Here is a 12684-nt window from a genome sequence, read left to right as displayed (position 1 = left end):
GCCCCGGCGTGAGCGGTGATTGCCCGTGCCCGGCCCCGGCTGCTTCTGTCTCCAAAGCCGCCTGGCCGCCCGCCTCGTGTGCCGGTCTGAGGCTTGGCCTCGGCCTCCTCCCGCCTACCTCGCCTCAGGGGCCGCAGGGCCGGCATCAGCCCCAGGTGTCCCTGGCTTCCTCCTGCCTCCCTCGGGCCCGGGCCGGCGTCAGCCCCAGGTGTCCCCGGCCTCGGCCGCCTACCTCGCCTCAGGGGCCGCGGGGCCGGCATCAGCCCCAGGTGTCCTGGGCCTCCCTCCCGCCTCCCTCGGGCCCAGGGCCGGCGTCAGCCCCAGGTGTCCCCGGCCTGGGCCTCCTCCAGCCTACCCCCCTCAGGGTGGAGGCCCGAGCCACCTTCAGGCTACCTTTGGAATGGCTGTCCCTTGTCATCCAGCACCAGAGGAGAGCTCAGGTCAGCTTTGTAAAGAATGCTTTTTCCCCAGGAAAACGAACAAACACTACTAGCACTGAGCTGGCTCTTGGTCCCTGTGACCCTAGTCCTAAGGAAGCAGGGAAGGGCCCTGGTTAGCAGCAAGCAGGAGTCCCAGAGTGTGTAGGAACTGGTGTGTAAGAAGTCAGTATTACACAGAGTGGAAAAGCAGAGTGTGTAAGAAGTCAGCGTCACACAGAGTGGAAAAGCAGAGTGGAAAAGTAGAAGAGCTCGTGGCAGTGCCCAGGCCCTATTTGAAGCCCCAGTATCAGCATAAAAAATATGAAGTAAAACCAGAGACAGAGTACAAGTATGGCTGAAGAGGTCCTAAGTGCCTAAGTCTGTTACTGCCAGAGGAAGTAAAATAAGGTACTCAAGAGAGGATTCATTGAAATGCTCTAGGGTATGTATTCATATACAAGATGTAACATGGAAGAAAGGCATCAAGGAGCTTTTTGCTTTCTTCCTTTTTTCTTCCTCTCTCTTTCTCTTTTTTTCTTTCTTTCCCTCTTTTCATCTTTCTCCTTTTTTATTGGTCAGAAATCATTACTCAAACTCAGGATCTGAGGCTTGCTTTTGAGGTGGCTGGCAACCATCCAAGCCCTCTTTCCCTCAGTCTCATTGGCCTCATGAATCTTCACTTTCTTCCTGGGAGGCATGTGATCCTGTTGCCTTCCAAGGATCCTTCAGCTGGACACATCCTGAGAGGTGAGGGCTAATTAGGGCTGCAGTCCAAAAACGATTTCCTCACCTGGCTTTATTTACTCAAACACTTAATCCTACCTACACAGGATGGTAGTTTGAAGGCAGAATGTTGAAAACAGAAAAGAAGGTCATCATGGTAATCTTAGAGAAAGAGTAGAATAACATCAATGTAGGCTTGACTTGCAACCCCTAGGTCCACTTGACTGCCCATCTGGCAGCTTGGCTTGGATATCTCCTCCACTTTTCTCAAGTGCCAACCTGGCTGTGACCCAGCCTTCAGTCTCTCAACATCCCACTCTTACTCAGAACCCCAGAAGGCTTGGCACAGCCACTGCCAGTGACACCTACAGAAGCTGGAGTAAGGGTGTCATTGAGGGAGCTGTGGGCCCTTGGGGCTGAGTGCTGATGGCACTGACCTTGTCGTAGCTGCGGAGGGGACACCACTGCCGCCTGGGTGATGCCTGTGAGGCGGCCATAGCTGATGGCTTGGGCCCCGTTCACTCCTTGCACCACGTCCGTATGTGGACATGGTCTTTTGAGGGCACTGTGGGCCCTGGGCCTGAGGGATGCTGCCATTGCCCTTGTTGCCACAGCTGCCAAGGGGACACTGCTGCTGAAAGGGCTCTGCCCATTAGGTGGTCATGTTTGATGACTCTGGGCTCCATTTCACTCCCTGCCACCCTGTGTGGCCATGCCCTTCGACCTCACCACGTGTGGCTCAGGCTTGGTGTGACAACCTGCTGGTACTGTGGGGCTGAGAACTGCTTCCATACATCACCAGCTATCTCTATTAGCAGCTGCTACCCAAACATTGACATGGATACAGCCATTTCTAAAATTTCCTGGAGTCTTGCTCTCTCCCCTAACCTCTGAGCCTGGCTGTGGGCATCCTGTGCATCCTCACAGGTGCCTGGGGCCTAGGCCTGCCAGCCACAAGAGGTCCCTTGGGGCTGCAGGCTGATTGCATCACCAGTGCAACCATAAAAACTGTCTTGAGGTCACTGCTGCCAGAGTGCTAGTTCCCAGGTATCTCTATCTGAAATCATACTTGCCCTGCTGTTTGTCCTCATTCTTCTGTAAGGCAAGGAGGGGGCATTGCTTGTGACCTCAACCACGCCCTGTGCGGAGAATAACAGTGACCGCCAGTATTCCTTGAAGCTGGGCTGCCGGGGCACAGTCTTGAGGGCAGTCTTGTCTCAAATCCCAGTGTGCTCTGCTCTGGACTCCCTACTCCACCACGAGGCACGGAGAGGCCACTGTGTGTGACTACTTCAGCACTCACGACCACAAACTGCAGGCCCGAGGGCCTGCTGGCTGCTTGTGAAACAATCATCACCAATGAAGCCTTGTGAGGACCTTGAGGCCAGGGTACCTGTCTCAAGGCATCCTCGCCAGAAAAGTTGGGGAGCCTTTCTCTGTCCATTCTCTCCTTGAGGCTGAAGAGCACCACCCTCTGAACTTGAGGATGCCCAGTGCCCTGTGGCTGGCCCTTGGCCCTGGGGGTTGCTTCTCTCACTGTGGTCAATGATGAAGCCATTATCCACCTTTGTGATTTCTTTTGTCCCGTGTTAGTTTACTGATTTTTTTTCTATTTGCTGAAATATGCATTTGAATTTCTGCAGAATGTTACTATTTTAATTATTGTACTTTTTATTTCTAGAATTTTCATTTGTTTTTTTATGTTTTGTTTCTTTACTGGTATTTCCAGGTCATTCATGTGTCAGTTCCCTTTTACTCACAGCTTTTCACAATTTCTTTGTTCTTTACTGCAGTGTAGATATAGAAAATGGAACATTTTGGAAATATGCAATTCATAACTTGGCATGCTGTTATGGTGTCATAAAAATTATTGGTGGCTGTTGCTATTCTCTCACTGCACCTAATTTCTGTGTTGAAATCTGTAATAGGTATGTTTGAATAGGGTAGAACATAGGTAGATATATTTCAACTAGTTATCAGTCAGTGGAGAATGAACCTTCTATAGTAGGAAACTTGAGTTCAGGAGAAAAAAGTCATCTATAATCACAAAAGAGGAGAAGAATCCACTTATTCTTATAATATTTTGAAAACATATTAAACTCAGGAGAGTTTAAAACTATGGAAAAAATGTGTAAGACTGTCTTTCAGTTTCATATTACTCATAAGTAGGAGTAATTGAAAAGGAAGAAAATAGTTTATAAAGAGACAAATTGAGGGAGAAGAGAAGAAAAACTAGGAAGGAGAAATAGGAAGAGCCAGAAAATTAGAAATGAAATAATTCAATAAAATTGAGTGGTTTCAATCTATAAAAATATATGACCTATTAGAATTACACGAATGAGCTTAACTTGCAAATCACTGGCACTTTGAGCATATGAGAGGTGAGATGTTTTGGGGATTTTCAAGGTTCTCAAATCTCTCAAAATACTTGCTTGCTTTCTTTCTTTTTTTTTTTGTGGGTCGGTTGTGGGGCTTGAACTCTGGCCTGAGCATTGTTCCTCAGCTCAAGGCTAGCACTCTACCACTTGAGCTACAGCACCATTGCACCATTTCCGATTTTCTGGTGGTTTATTGGAGATAAGAGTTTCACGGACTTTCTTGCCCGGGCTGGCTTTGAACCACGATCCTCAGATCTCAGCCTCCTGAATAGCTAGGTTTACAAGCGTGAGCCACTAGAGCCCGGCTCAAAATACTTTCTACTTAGCTACTAATTCTGTAAGTATAAGATACTCCGAGGAAACAATACACTTGTGCAGCGTTCTTGAATAAGTGGTGATAGCCTCATCTCAGATCTTCATAATCTGCAGAGCTTCCAGATCCTTGCCAGGAGTCTTCTGAGAGCTCCCTTCACACCCTTATTCCTTAGGGTATAGATGAAGGGATTCAGGGTGGAGGTGGTTATGGAATCAAGGAGAGAGATAAACTTGTCCTGCTCCTGGGAGTGTCTGGAGGAGGGCTGTAGGTACTGTAGTTGGCAGATATGTAGAAGAGAGAGACCACTACCAGGTGGGAAGAACAAGTCCCAAAGGCCTTGTGCCTTCCCTTGGAGGACTGGATCCTGAGCACAGCTCGGGCAGTGAAGCCACAGGAGAGAAGGATGAGAGCTAGGGGGACAAGCACAAAGAAGCCCACCAGCACCACTAGTGTCATATCATTCACGGTCGTGTCAGCACAGGACAACTTGATCATGGCTGGCACCTCACAAAAGAAGTTGTTTAGCACCTGTTGCCCACAGAAAGGCATTGTACAGTCAGAACCACTTGAACAAAAGACTTGCCAAAGCCACTGAGCCAGGCCACAGCCACCAGCTGCTGGCAGAGAGAGTAGTGCATGATAATGGCATACTGGAGAGGCTCACAGATGGCCACATAGCGATCCAGGGCCATGGCGGCCAAGATATAATGCATTCTGTGCTTCCCAACCAGTGGAAAATTACATACTGCACTGTGCAGCCTCCGTAGCTGATGGTCTTTTTGGAGCTGCCCATGTTGAACAGTATCTGGAGGACCTTGGTGTTGTTATAGCAGGGGTCCAGGAAGGACAGGTGGCTGAGGAAGATGTACATAGGGCTGTGGAGTTGGGGATCTAGGCGGGACCACAGCATGATGGAAATGTTTCCTAACATTGCCAGAACGTAGGACACCAGGAGGACCACAAAGAGAGGCAGCTCCAGCCATGGTCGGTCAGAAACACCCAGAAGGATGAAGTCTGTTAGGAGATCCCCCAAGGAGCTTCAGTTGTCACTTTTCATGCTGAAATTTGCTGGTAGCTGTCAAGAGGTTTAAATAAATAACTCCTGAGGTAAATAGTGAGATCATTTTCTGATGCCAGTGTCTTCTTTCTTTGTTACAACCCCATCTTACCGTGCTTCCCAGTGTCAAGACACGGATGTGGAGGAGTCAGAAGCAAAGCCAGAAGAGCAGCATGCAGTGTTAGGTTCTCCTTATCTTTGTGATTTTAACTGTGTGTGTCTCGAAACTTTCTGCATCTGTTAAAATGAGGAAAACAAAACTTGCTTCAATGTCAGAATCTTGAAGATGGTAAAAGTCTTTATGCGATACATATTGTATGAATGGCAATTTTAAATATCCTTTCAGCTCTTTTAAAATAGTTATTGTGGTTGATATACAGAGGAGTTATAGTTACATCAATCAGGTGCGTGTGCACCGTGCTCTTCTCATGACCCGGGGTGCAGTGAGTGCCACTTCCCATCAGAGAGTGCTCTAAGTGTGCACACCGTCCTCCTCAGGACCAGGGGTGCAGTGAACAGTGATTCCCACCAGAGGGTGCTCCAGGCATGCACACACCATCCTCAGGACAGCTATGCAGTGAGTGCTGTTTTTTACCAGAGGGCTCTCCAGGTGGGGGCACGGTCCTCCTCAGGACCCGGGGTGCAGTGAGCGCTGCTTCCCGCCAGAGGGCGCTCTAGGTGTGCTCAGCGGTCCTCCTCTCCTGAAAGCCAGGGGGTGCAGTGAGCACCGATTCCCACGAGAGGGCTTGTCTGTCTGCCTGCCTGCTGTGGTATCCATGGCATCACATGTGCTAGACAAAGTGCTCAACCACTGAGCTACACACATTTTTTATATAACTGAAGCCATCTTGTCAAGGTGACCGGTCAGACTTTTTACTACGTAGTCCAGAGTGGACTAGAACCTGCAGTCCTCTTGTACTGGGAATACAGCACTGTAACGCCATGACAGCTCCTTTGGTCTCTACTCCAGGTGGCTTATCACTGAAAATTCAAGAGTCCTGTGGTTTACTTAGTGGGCTCAGCAATGGTCTACATCGACATGTGGAACAGATAATGAATGAATGCTGGCTGCAGTAGGCCTGCCTTCTCCCTCAAAGAGGGCGCTCAGAAGGGTGGCATAAGGGACTGTCTGCCACATCTCGACTTGGACAGCCTACAAGGAGGCTGTGAGGCCAGCATGTCCTCCTGGAGGCCCAGCAGGAGTGGGCTGCTTGAGGACTCAGAGGGCATTTGGCTCTCCCATTGGGCAGGCAGCAGACTGTCCTGAAAGTTCTAGAACTCTGACTTGGCAGCTGCTTCATGTGCACATTGAGAAAAGTTGCTGACTGTTGCTGGGCCTGGGCCTCCTGAGAAGGGTCGCTCCACCCTGGTCAGAGGCCCTCATGTGGCTGGAGCAGGAGGCCCCTCGTCAGTGGGGAGGAGTCCCTAACCTTAGCATCCTGACACCCAGCCTCTTTCTTCTCTTTCCCCCTTGTGGTTTTGCCCCAGGCCTCTCTGAGAAGAAGGATGTAGATACACAGCCTGTTCCACCCTCCTCCCCCACCGAGCCTGGGCTCGTGGACACAGGTGAGACACCATGACCAGCTAGAACAGCCTCTTCATGAACCTTCGTGAGTCACTTTCTCCACTGAGTTCACAAGGGACGTCTTGGCTCTTCCAAGTACAGATGACCCAAGCACTGGGATCCTGGGATCCAGCATCAGCAGCATAGAGGCTCACCAGCTTCAGAACATCATGCCTCTGTTTCTTGTCCTAATTTCTCCACTAGTCTCAGGAGGGTGAGGGCTGAGGCCGAGGATGCCAGACAGATGCAAATGACCACCTGGCCATGGCTATGTCCTATGAAGGGCCCTGCTTTTCATAAAACCTTGTTGGACGACCCTGGGGGAGGCACCCATGGTCTGGAGAGCGTGTGGAAAGAGCAGCACATTTATGTGTTATTTCCTTGGGTAGTTCTGACACATCACCCTCCTCAGGACCCAGTGAGTGCTGCTTCCCACCAGAGGGTGATCTAGGCATGCCCACCATCCACCTCTCCTCAGGTCCAAGGTGCAGTGAGCTCTGATTCCCCTCAGAGGATGCTCTAGGCATGCATACTGTCTGCCTCTCCTCAGGTCCAAGGTGCACTGAGCTCTGATTCCCCTCAGAGGATGCTCTAGGCATGCATACTGTCTGCCTCTCCTCAGGACCTAGGGTGCAGTGAGCTCTGATTCCCCCCAGAGGATGCTCTAGGCGTGCATACTGTCTGTTTCTCCTCAGGACCCAGAGTGCAGTGAGCTCTGATTCCCCCCAGAGGGTAGTCTAGGCATGCTTACCATGGTCCTCTCCTCAGGTCCCAAGGTGCAGTGAGCACTGACTCCCACCAGAGGATGCTCTAGGCATGCATACTGTCTGTTTCTCCTCAGGACCCAGGGTGCTGTGAGCTCTGATTCCCCCCAGAGGGTAGTCTAGGTGTGCTCACCATGCTCCTCTCCTCAGGTCCCAAGGTGCAGTGAGCACTGAGTCCCGCCAGAGGGCACTGTAGGCATGCCCACTGTCTGCCTCTCCTTAGGACCCAGGGTGCTGTGAGTGCTGATTCCCGCCAGGGGGCACTGTAGGCATGCCCACCGACATCCTGTCCTCAGGGCCCAGAGTGCAGGAAGTCCTGGTTCCCACCAGAGGGTGGTCTAGGTGTGTGCACTGTCCTCCTCAGGACCCCGGGGTGCTGTTTGCCCTGATTCCCCCCAGGCATTGCTCTAGGCATGGGCTGTCTTCCTGGGGACCTGGGGTGCAGTGAGTGCTGCTTCTAACTGGAGGGCACACTAGGCACATGGACACTGTCCTCTCCTCCGGATTTGGGTGCAGTGGGTGCCGATTCCAACCAGAGGGTGTGCTAGGTGCCTGTGCACCTCCTCTCCTCAGGACCCGTGGAATAGAAGACATGCAGAGACTATGTCCTATGGGCTACGTGGAGTCACAGCATCCTGAAGCTGAGAAAGCACACAGGTGAAGTGGTTCTGTCTGACTCCATTCTCAAGAAATGATTATCAGAGTCGGATTTAGGGTTGCTTCAAATAAAATACAAAATGAAATGAGTACCTTGGATGTATTATAATAACAACTAAGATCTGAAATAGAATTAGTATTGAAATATATATTTTTTACTGTTAAAGGTTGTTTGGATAGGTGAGGTGAACCAATTATAATCATTAAGTGTGGGAAAAGTCAGGCTAATAGGGTTAGAATGAGGTGAAGAGAAAATAAAACTAGTGAAAAATAAGCAATTTTCATGACATTGAGTATGGATGAACAGTCATTCCATACTAATTAGTAGGCGAAGAATAATTTAAGATCATACGACTTTTGGAATATCAAGTTTAGAGACTTGTATGTTTGTGGGGAGAATCATTTTTAGCATTGTCAAAGATTAAGGCTTTGTAGGTAATGACTGCTGAAGTTACTTGACATTATAAGAATAAAGCCAGGGCTGGTAATGTGGCTTAGTGGTAGAGTGCTTGCCTAGCATGCATGAAGTCCTGCGTTTGATTCCTCAGTACTACATAAACAGAAAAAGCCTGAAGTGGTGCTGTGGTTCAAGCGGTAGAGTGCTAGCCTTGAGCTCAGAGAGGCTCAGGGATAGAGTGCAAACCCTGAGTTCAAGCCCCAGGACTGGCAACAACAATAAAAAATAATGCCAAACCCACAGCAGCTTCACAGGCTGTCACTGTAAAAATAATAATTGCAATTTGAAAAACACTAAATGTGTTCAGGATTATTAAAGTAGACTGAGATAGCAGATGGGAAGGATATGAGACTGGAAAATTAAGTTGCCTAATAGAAATGCCACAATCACAATATGTAGAGTTAATACAGTTTAGCACGCATTGGTGATTACAAAATTAACACAGTTTATGAGTTCTTTATGTGCTGTCCTGGATTATGCTGGTCAAGGCAGAGTGTTTACCTGCATTCCCAACTCTGGGAAATAGGTGTCAATAATGTCTGCCCAGGCCTGAAGAGCAGCCATGTCTACCTAAATCGCCAGTATCAACTGTGGAGCAAACCTCCCTGGTTGAGAACCATTCATGACTCTGATGGTTTTGTACAACCTGTAAATACTGCCAGGGGCTTCTGATTGTGTGCAGCCCTCCATTGCCCTTCCTTAAGTGAGCCACTACCTGGTGGGACCCTACCCTGTTCTCATCAGGTGACAGTCCCTGTAAGAACCACCCACCTTGGAGTCACATACAACCACATCAGGTCCCCTGGCTGCCTACTCTCTGCCAGAGCTTGGAGGACTCATCCATGAGAGGGTAAAACTCCCGAGGGCGGCTACCCTTTGTGTGGCCTTACAGGGTAGCTCATTGCTATCTGGGGTCCAGAGCTGAGGAGGACCCTCTGCACAGACCCCTCCTGGCCGGAAATGATAAACCAATCCATGAATGGACTCTAGGGCTGCCTGTACCCAGGACTGCTGGGTAATATGGCTGATTGCCAGTAGCTCATGAGGGAATAAAGCAAGCATGTCCCTAGATACCCCAGGGGCATCTCCAGGGGAGAGCAGAACATTTATGTGTTATTTCCCTAGGGTTGCTCTGACACACCACTGCAGGCGGGGTGGTTTAGAGATCTGTGTTCACAGCTCTGAAGACCAGAGACATGGAATCAGTGTCTTCTGGGCCACATTTTGGGAACACAACCCATTACAATGTCCATGCCTCTGCCTACAACCTCTACCTCCCTATTGACCTTGTGGCTCCTCTGGGGCCCCACCTCCTTCCTCGGCACCCAGCAGATCACTGCTGGCCCTGACTGCCGGGCCTGAGCTGACACTGTAATGATTCAGTGAGAGCTGGGACAAGACTGCTCTGGGACTCTGGACACTGAAGTTTGGAGCAGGACCAAACAGAGGCTAGTCTGTCTCTGGCCCTGAGGCATTGGGACGCTTCCTCAGGACTTCAAGTGTTCCTGGGGACAGCACTCAGGCCCACTGTGGGGACACTCAGCCACCACAGGGACACTCAGCACTCAGGCCCACTGTGGGGACACTCAGCACTCAGCCACCAAGGGGACAGCACTCAGGCCCACTGTGGGGACACTCAGCACTCAGGCCCCTGTGGGGACACTCAGCACTCAGGCCCACTGTGGGGACACTCAGCACTCAGCCACCAAGGGGACAGCACTCAGGCCCTCCGTGGGGACACTCAGCCACCGGGGACACTCAGCATGCAGACTCACTGTGGGGACACTCAGCCACCATGGGGACAGCACTCAGGCCCACTGTGGGGACACTCAGCACTCAGGCCCGCTGTGGGGACACTCAGCACTCAGGCCTGCTGTGGGGACACTCAGCACTCAGGCCCTCCGTGGGGACATTCAGCCACCGGGGATACTCAGCATGCAGGCTCACTGTGGGGACACTCAGCCACCATGGGGACAGCACTCAGGCTCACTGTGGGGACACTCAGCACTCAGGCCCGCTGTGGGGACACTCAGCACTCAGGCCCGCTGTGGGGACACTCAGCCACCACAGGGACACTCAGCATGCAGGCTCACTGTGGGGACGCTCAGCACTCAGGCCCTCCATGGGTACACTCAGCACTCAGGCCCTCCGTGAGGACAATCAGCCACCACAGGGACACTCAGCACTCAGGTCCACTGTGGGGACACTCAGCACTCAAGCCCTCCGTGGGGACACTCAACACTCCCCCCCCCATACCCAGCAGCTGTCACCTGGGAGGAATCCTGGGCAGCCTGAGGTGCAGGGTTGGGTCCCCAGCACATGCCACATGCCAGCCACCTGCTGTACCCACTCTCAGCCTCTGCTGCTCTTTGGGCAGACACTGACTCCAGACCTCAGGCCACTGAAGAAGACCCAGGAACATTAATGAAACCCCAGAAAGACCCTGACCTCCAGGAGACCCTGACTCCAGGCCTAGGAGACTCTATCCCCCAGGAGACCCTGTCCCCTAAGCCTAGGAGGCATCTCTGCTGCCGCCTTTGATGTCAGCCCCTGCCCGGTCCCTTGTCCTCAAGGTCTGACCACCCCACGGCCACTCATCCCTGTCCCTAAATGCCCCTGGGCTCAGAGGAGGGGACCCTGCCCCCTTCTACCATCCCCTGTCCACCTGACCCCCATCTTCTGACCTCTCCTCCTGCCCCCCTCCACCTGAACCCTCCTCCATCTGTCTCCTCCTCCATCTGACTCCTCCTCCATCTGACTCCTCCTCCATCTGACTCCTCCTCCACCTGAGCCCTCCTCCATCTGATCCCTCCTCTACCTGATCCCTCCTCCACCTGACCTCCCTCCAACTGAGCCCTCCTCCACCTGACCTCCCTTCACCTGATCCCTCCTCCACCTGAGCCCTCCTCCACCTGACCCTCCTCCACCTGATCCCTCCTCCACCTGACCTCCCTCCACCTGATCCCTCCTCCACCTGACCACCCTCCACCTGACCCTCCTCCACCTGAGCCCTCCTCCACCTGACCCTCCTCCACCTGATCCCTCCTCCACCTGACCTCCCTCCACCTGATCCCTCCTCCACCTGACCTCCCTCCACCTGACCTCCCTTCACCTGATCCCTCCTCCACCTGAGCCCTCCTCCACCTGATCCCTCCTCCACTTGACCTCCCTCCACCTGACCCCCTCCACCTGACCCCCTCCACCTGACCTCCCTCCACCTGATCCCTCCTCCACCTGACCACCCTCCACCTGATCCCTCCTCCATCTGACCTCCCTCCACCTGATCCCTCCTCCACCTGACCTCCCTCCACCTGACCTCCCTCCACCTGACCTCCCTTCACCTGATCCCTCCTCCACCTGACCCTCCTCCACCTGATCCCTGCTCCACCTGACTCCCTCCACCTGACCTCCCTCCACCCGGCCCTCCTCCACCTGATCCCTCCTCCACCTGACCTCCCTCCACCTGACCACCCTCCACCTGATCCCTCCTCCACCTGACCTCCCTCTACCTGACCTCCCTCCACCTGATCCTTTCTCCACCTGACCCCCCTCCACCTGACCCCCCTCCACCTGACCCTCCTCCATCTGACCTCCCTCCACCTGATCCCTCCTCCATCTGAGCCCTCTTCCTGACCCCATTACCCCTCCCCTCACCCCTGCACAGGCGCAGACTCCTCCCCCTGCACAGGTGTGCTGAGTTCCAGTATGGGGTCGGATCACGCGGGTTCGGGACTTATTTGTGCTTTTTTTTTCTTTTTTCCTGTAGGGTCTCGAACCCAGGTGGTGCCGGCCCGTCCAGCGCTCTGCCCGTGGGTCCTGGCGCCTCTGACTTCCTGCCACTGCCGCTGCACTGCCCGGGCCACCCCGCCGGGGAACTCCTAGCCCCGCCCCTCCCCGCAAGCCCCTCCCCTCCCCGGCCCCGCCCCATAGGAAATCCAGGCCCTGTCCGTGCGCCTCCAACCCTCACAAGCACCACTGCCACCTAGAGGGGCTTGGCGGGAAATCCCGGCCCCGCCCACGGGCGCTCGCTTTAATCCCTCCTCCTCCCCCTCTGCCACTCCTCCCCCGAGATTGGCCGCGGACCCCGCGGCTGCGGACTCCCATGACCATCACCAGCATATTCTGCAGCCCTGGCCCGCTACCATTGGTCGGCTGCCTGCTGCTGGGTGGCCTCTCAGCGCAGGGCCGGCGGGGCCTCTGCGGGGACCAGGGCGGGGCCTGTGGAGCGGGGCGGGGGTCTTCCGGCTGTGCAGGAGCAGGGCAGGGCCTGCGGAGCCGCTGTGCAGGACCAGGACGGGGCCAGGAGCAGGGCGGGGCCTGCGGGGCTCTGCCCGGCCAGGCGGGGCCTG

At 53.3% G+C, this 12684-nt stretch overlaps 1 pseudogene; it reads right to left on the bottom strand.

Moving 5' to 3' along the window:
- Positions 1 to 3936: 3936 nt before the first annotated feature.
- LOC106000236 lies at positions 3937 to 4893 on the bottom strand (annotated as a pseudogene).
- Positions 4894 to 12684: the final 7791 nt, after the last annotated feature.

Source organism: Dipodomys ordii, unplaced genomic scaffold, assembly GCF_000151885.1.
Source record: "Dipodomys ordii isolate 6190 unplaced genomic scaffold, Dord_2.0 Scaffold213, whole genome shotgun sequence".
NCBI lineage: Eukaryota > Metazoa > Chordata > Mammalia > Rodentia > Heteromyidae > Dipodomys > Dipodomys ordii.
The sequence above is the reverse complement of the archived record's forward strand: the minus strand, read 5'-3'. Positions and strand labels throughout refer to the sequence as shown.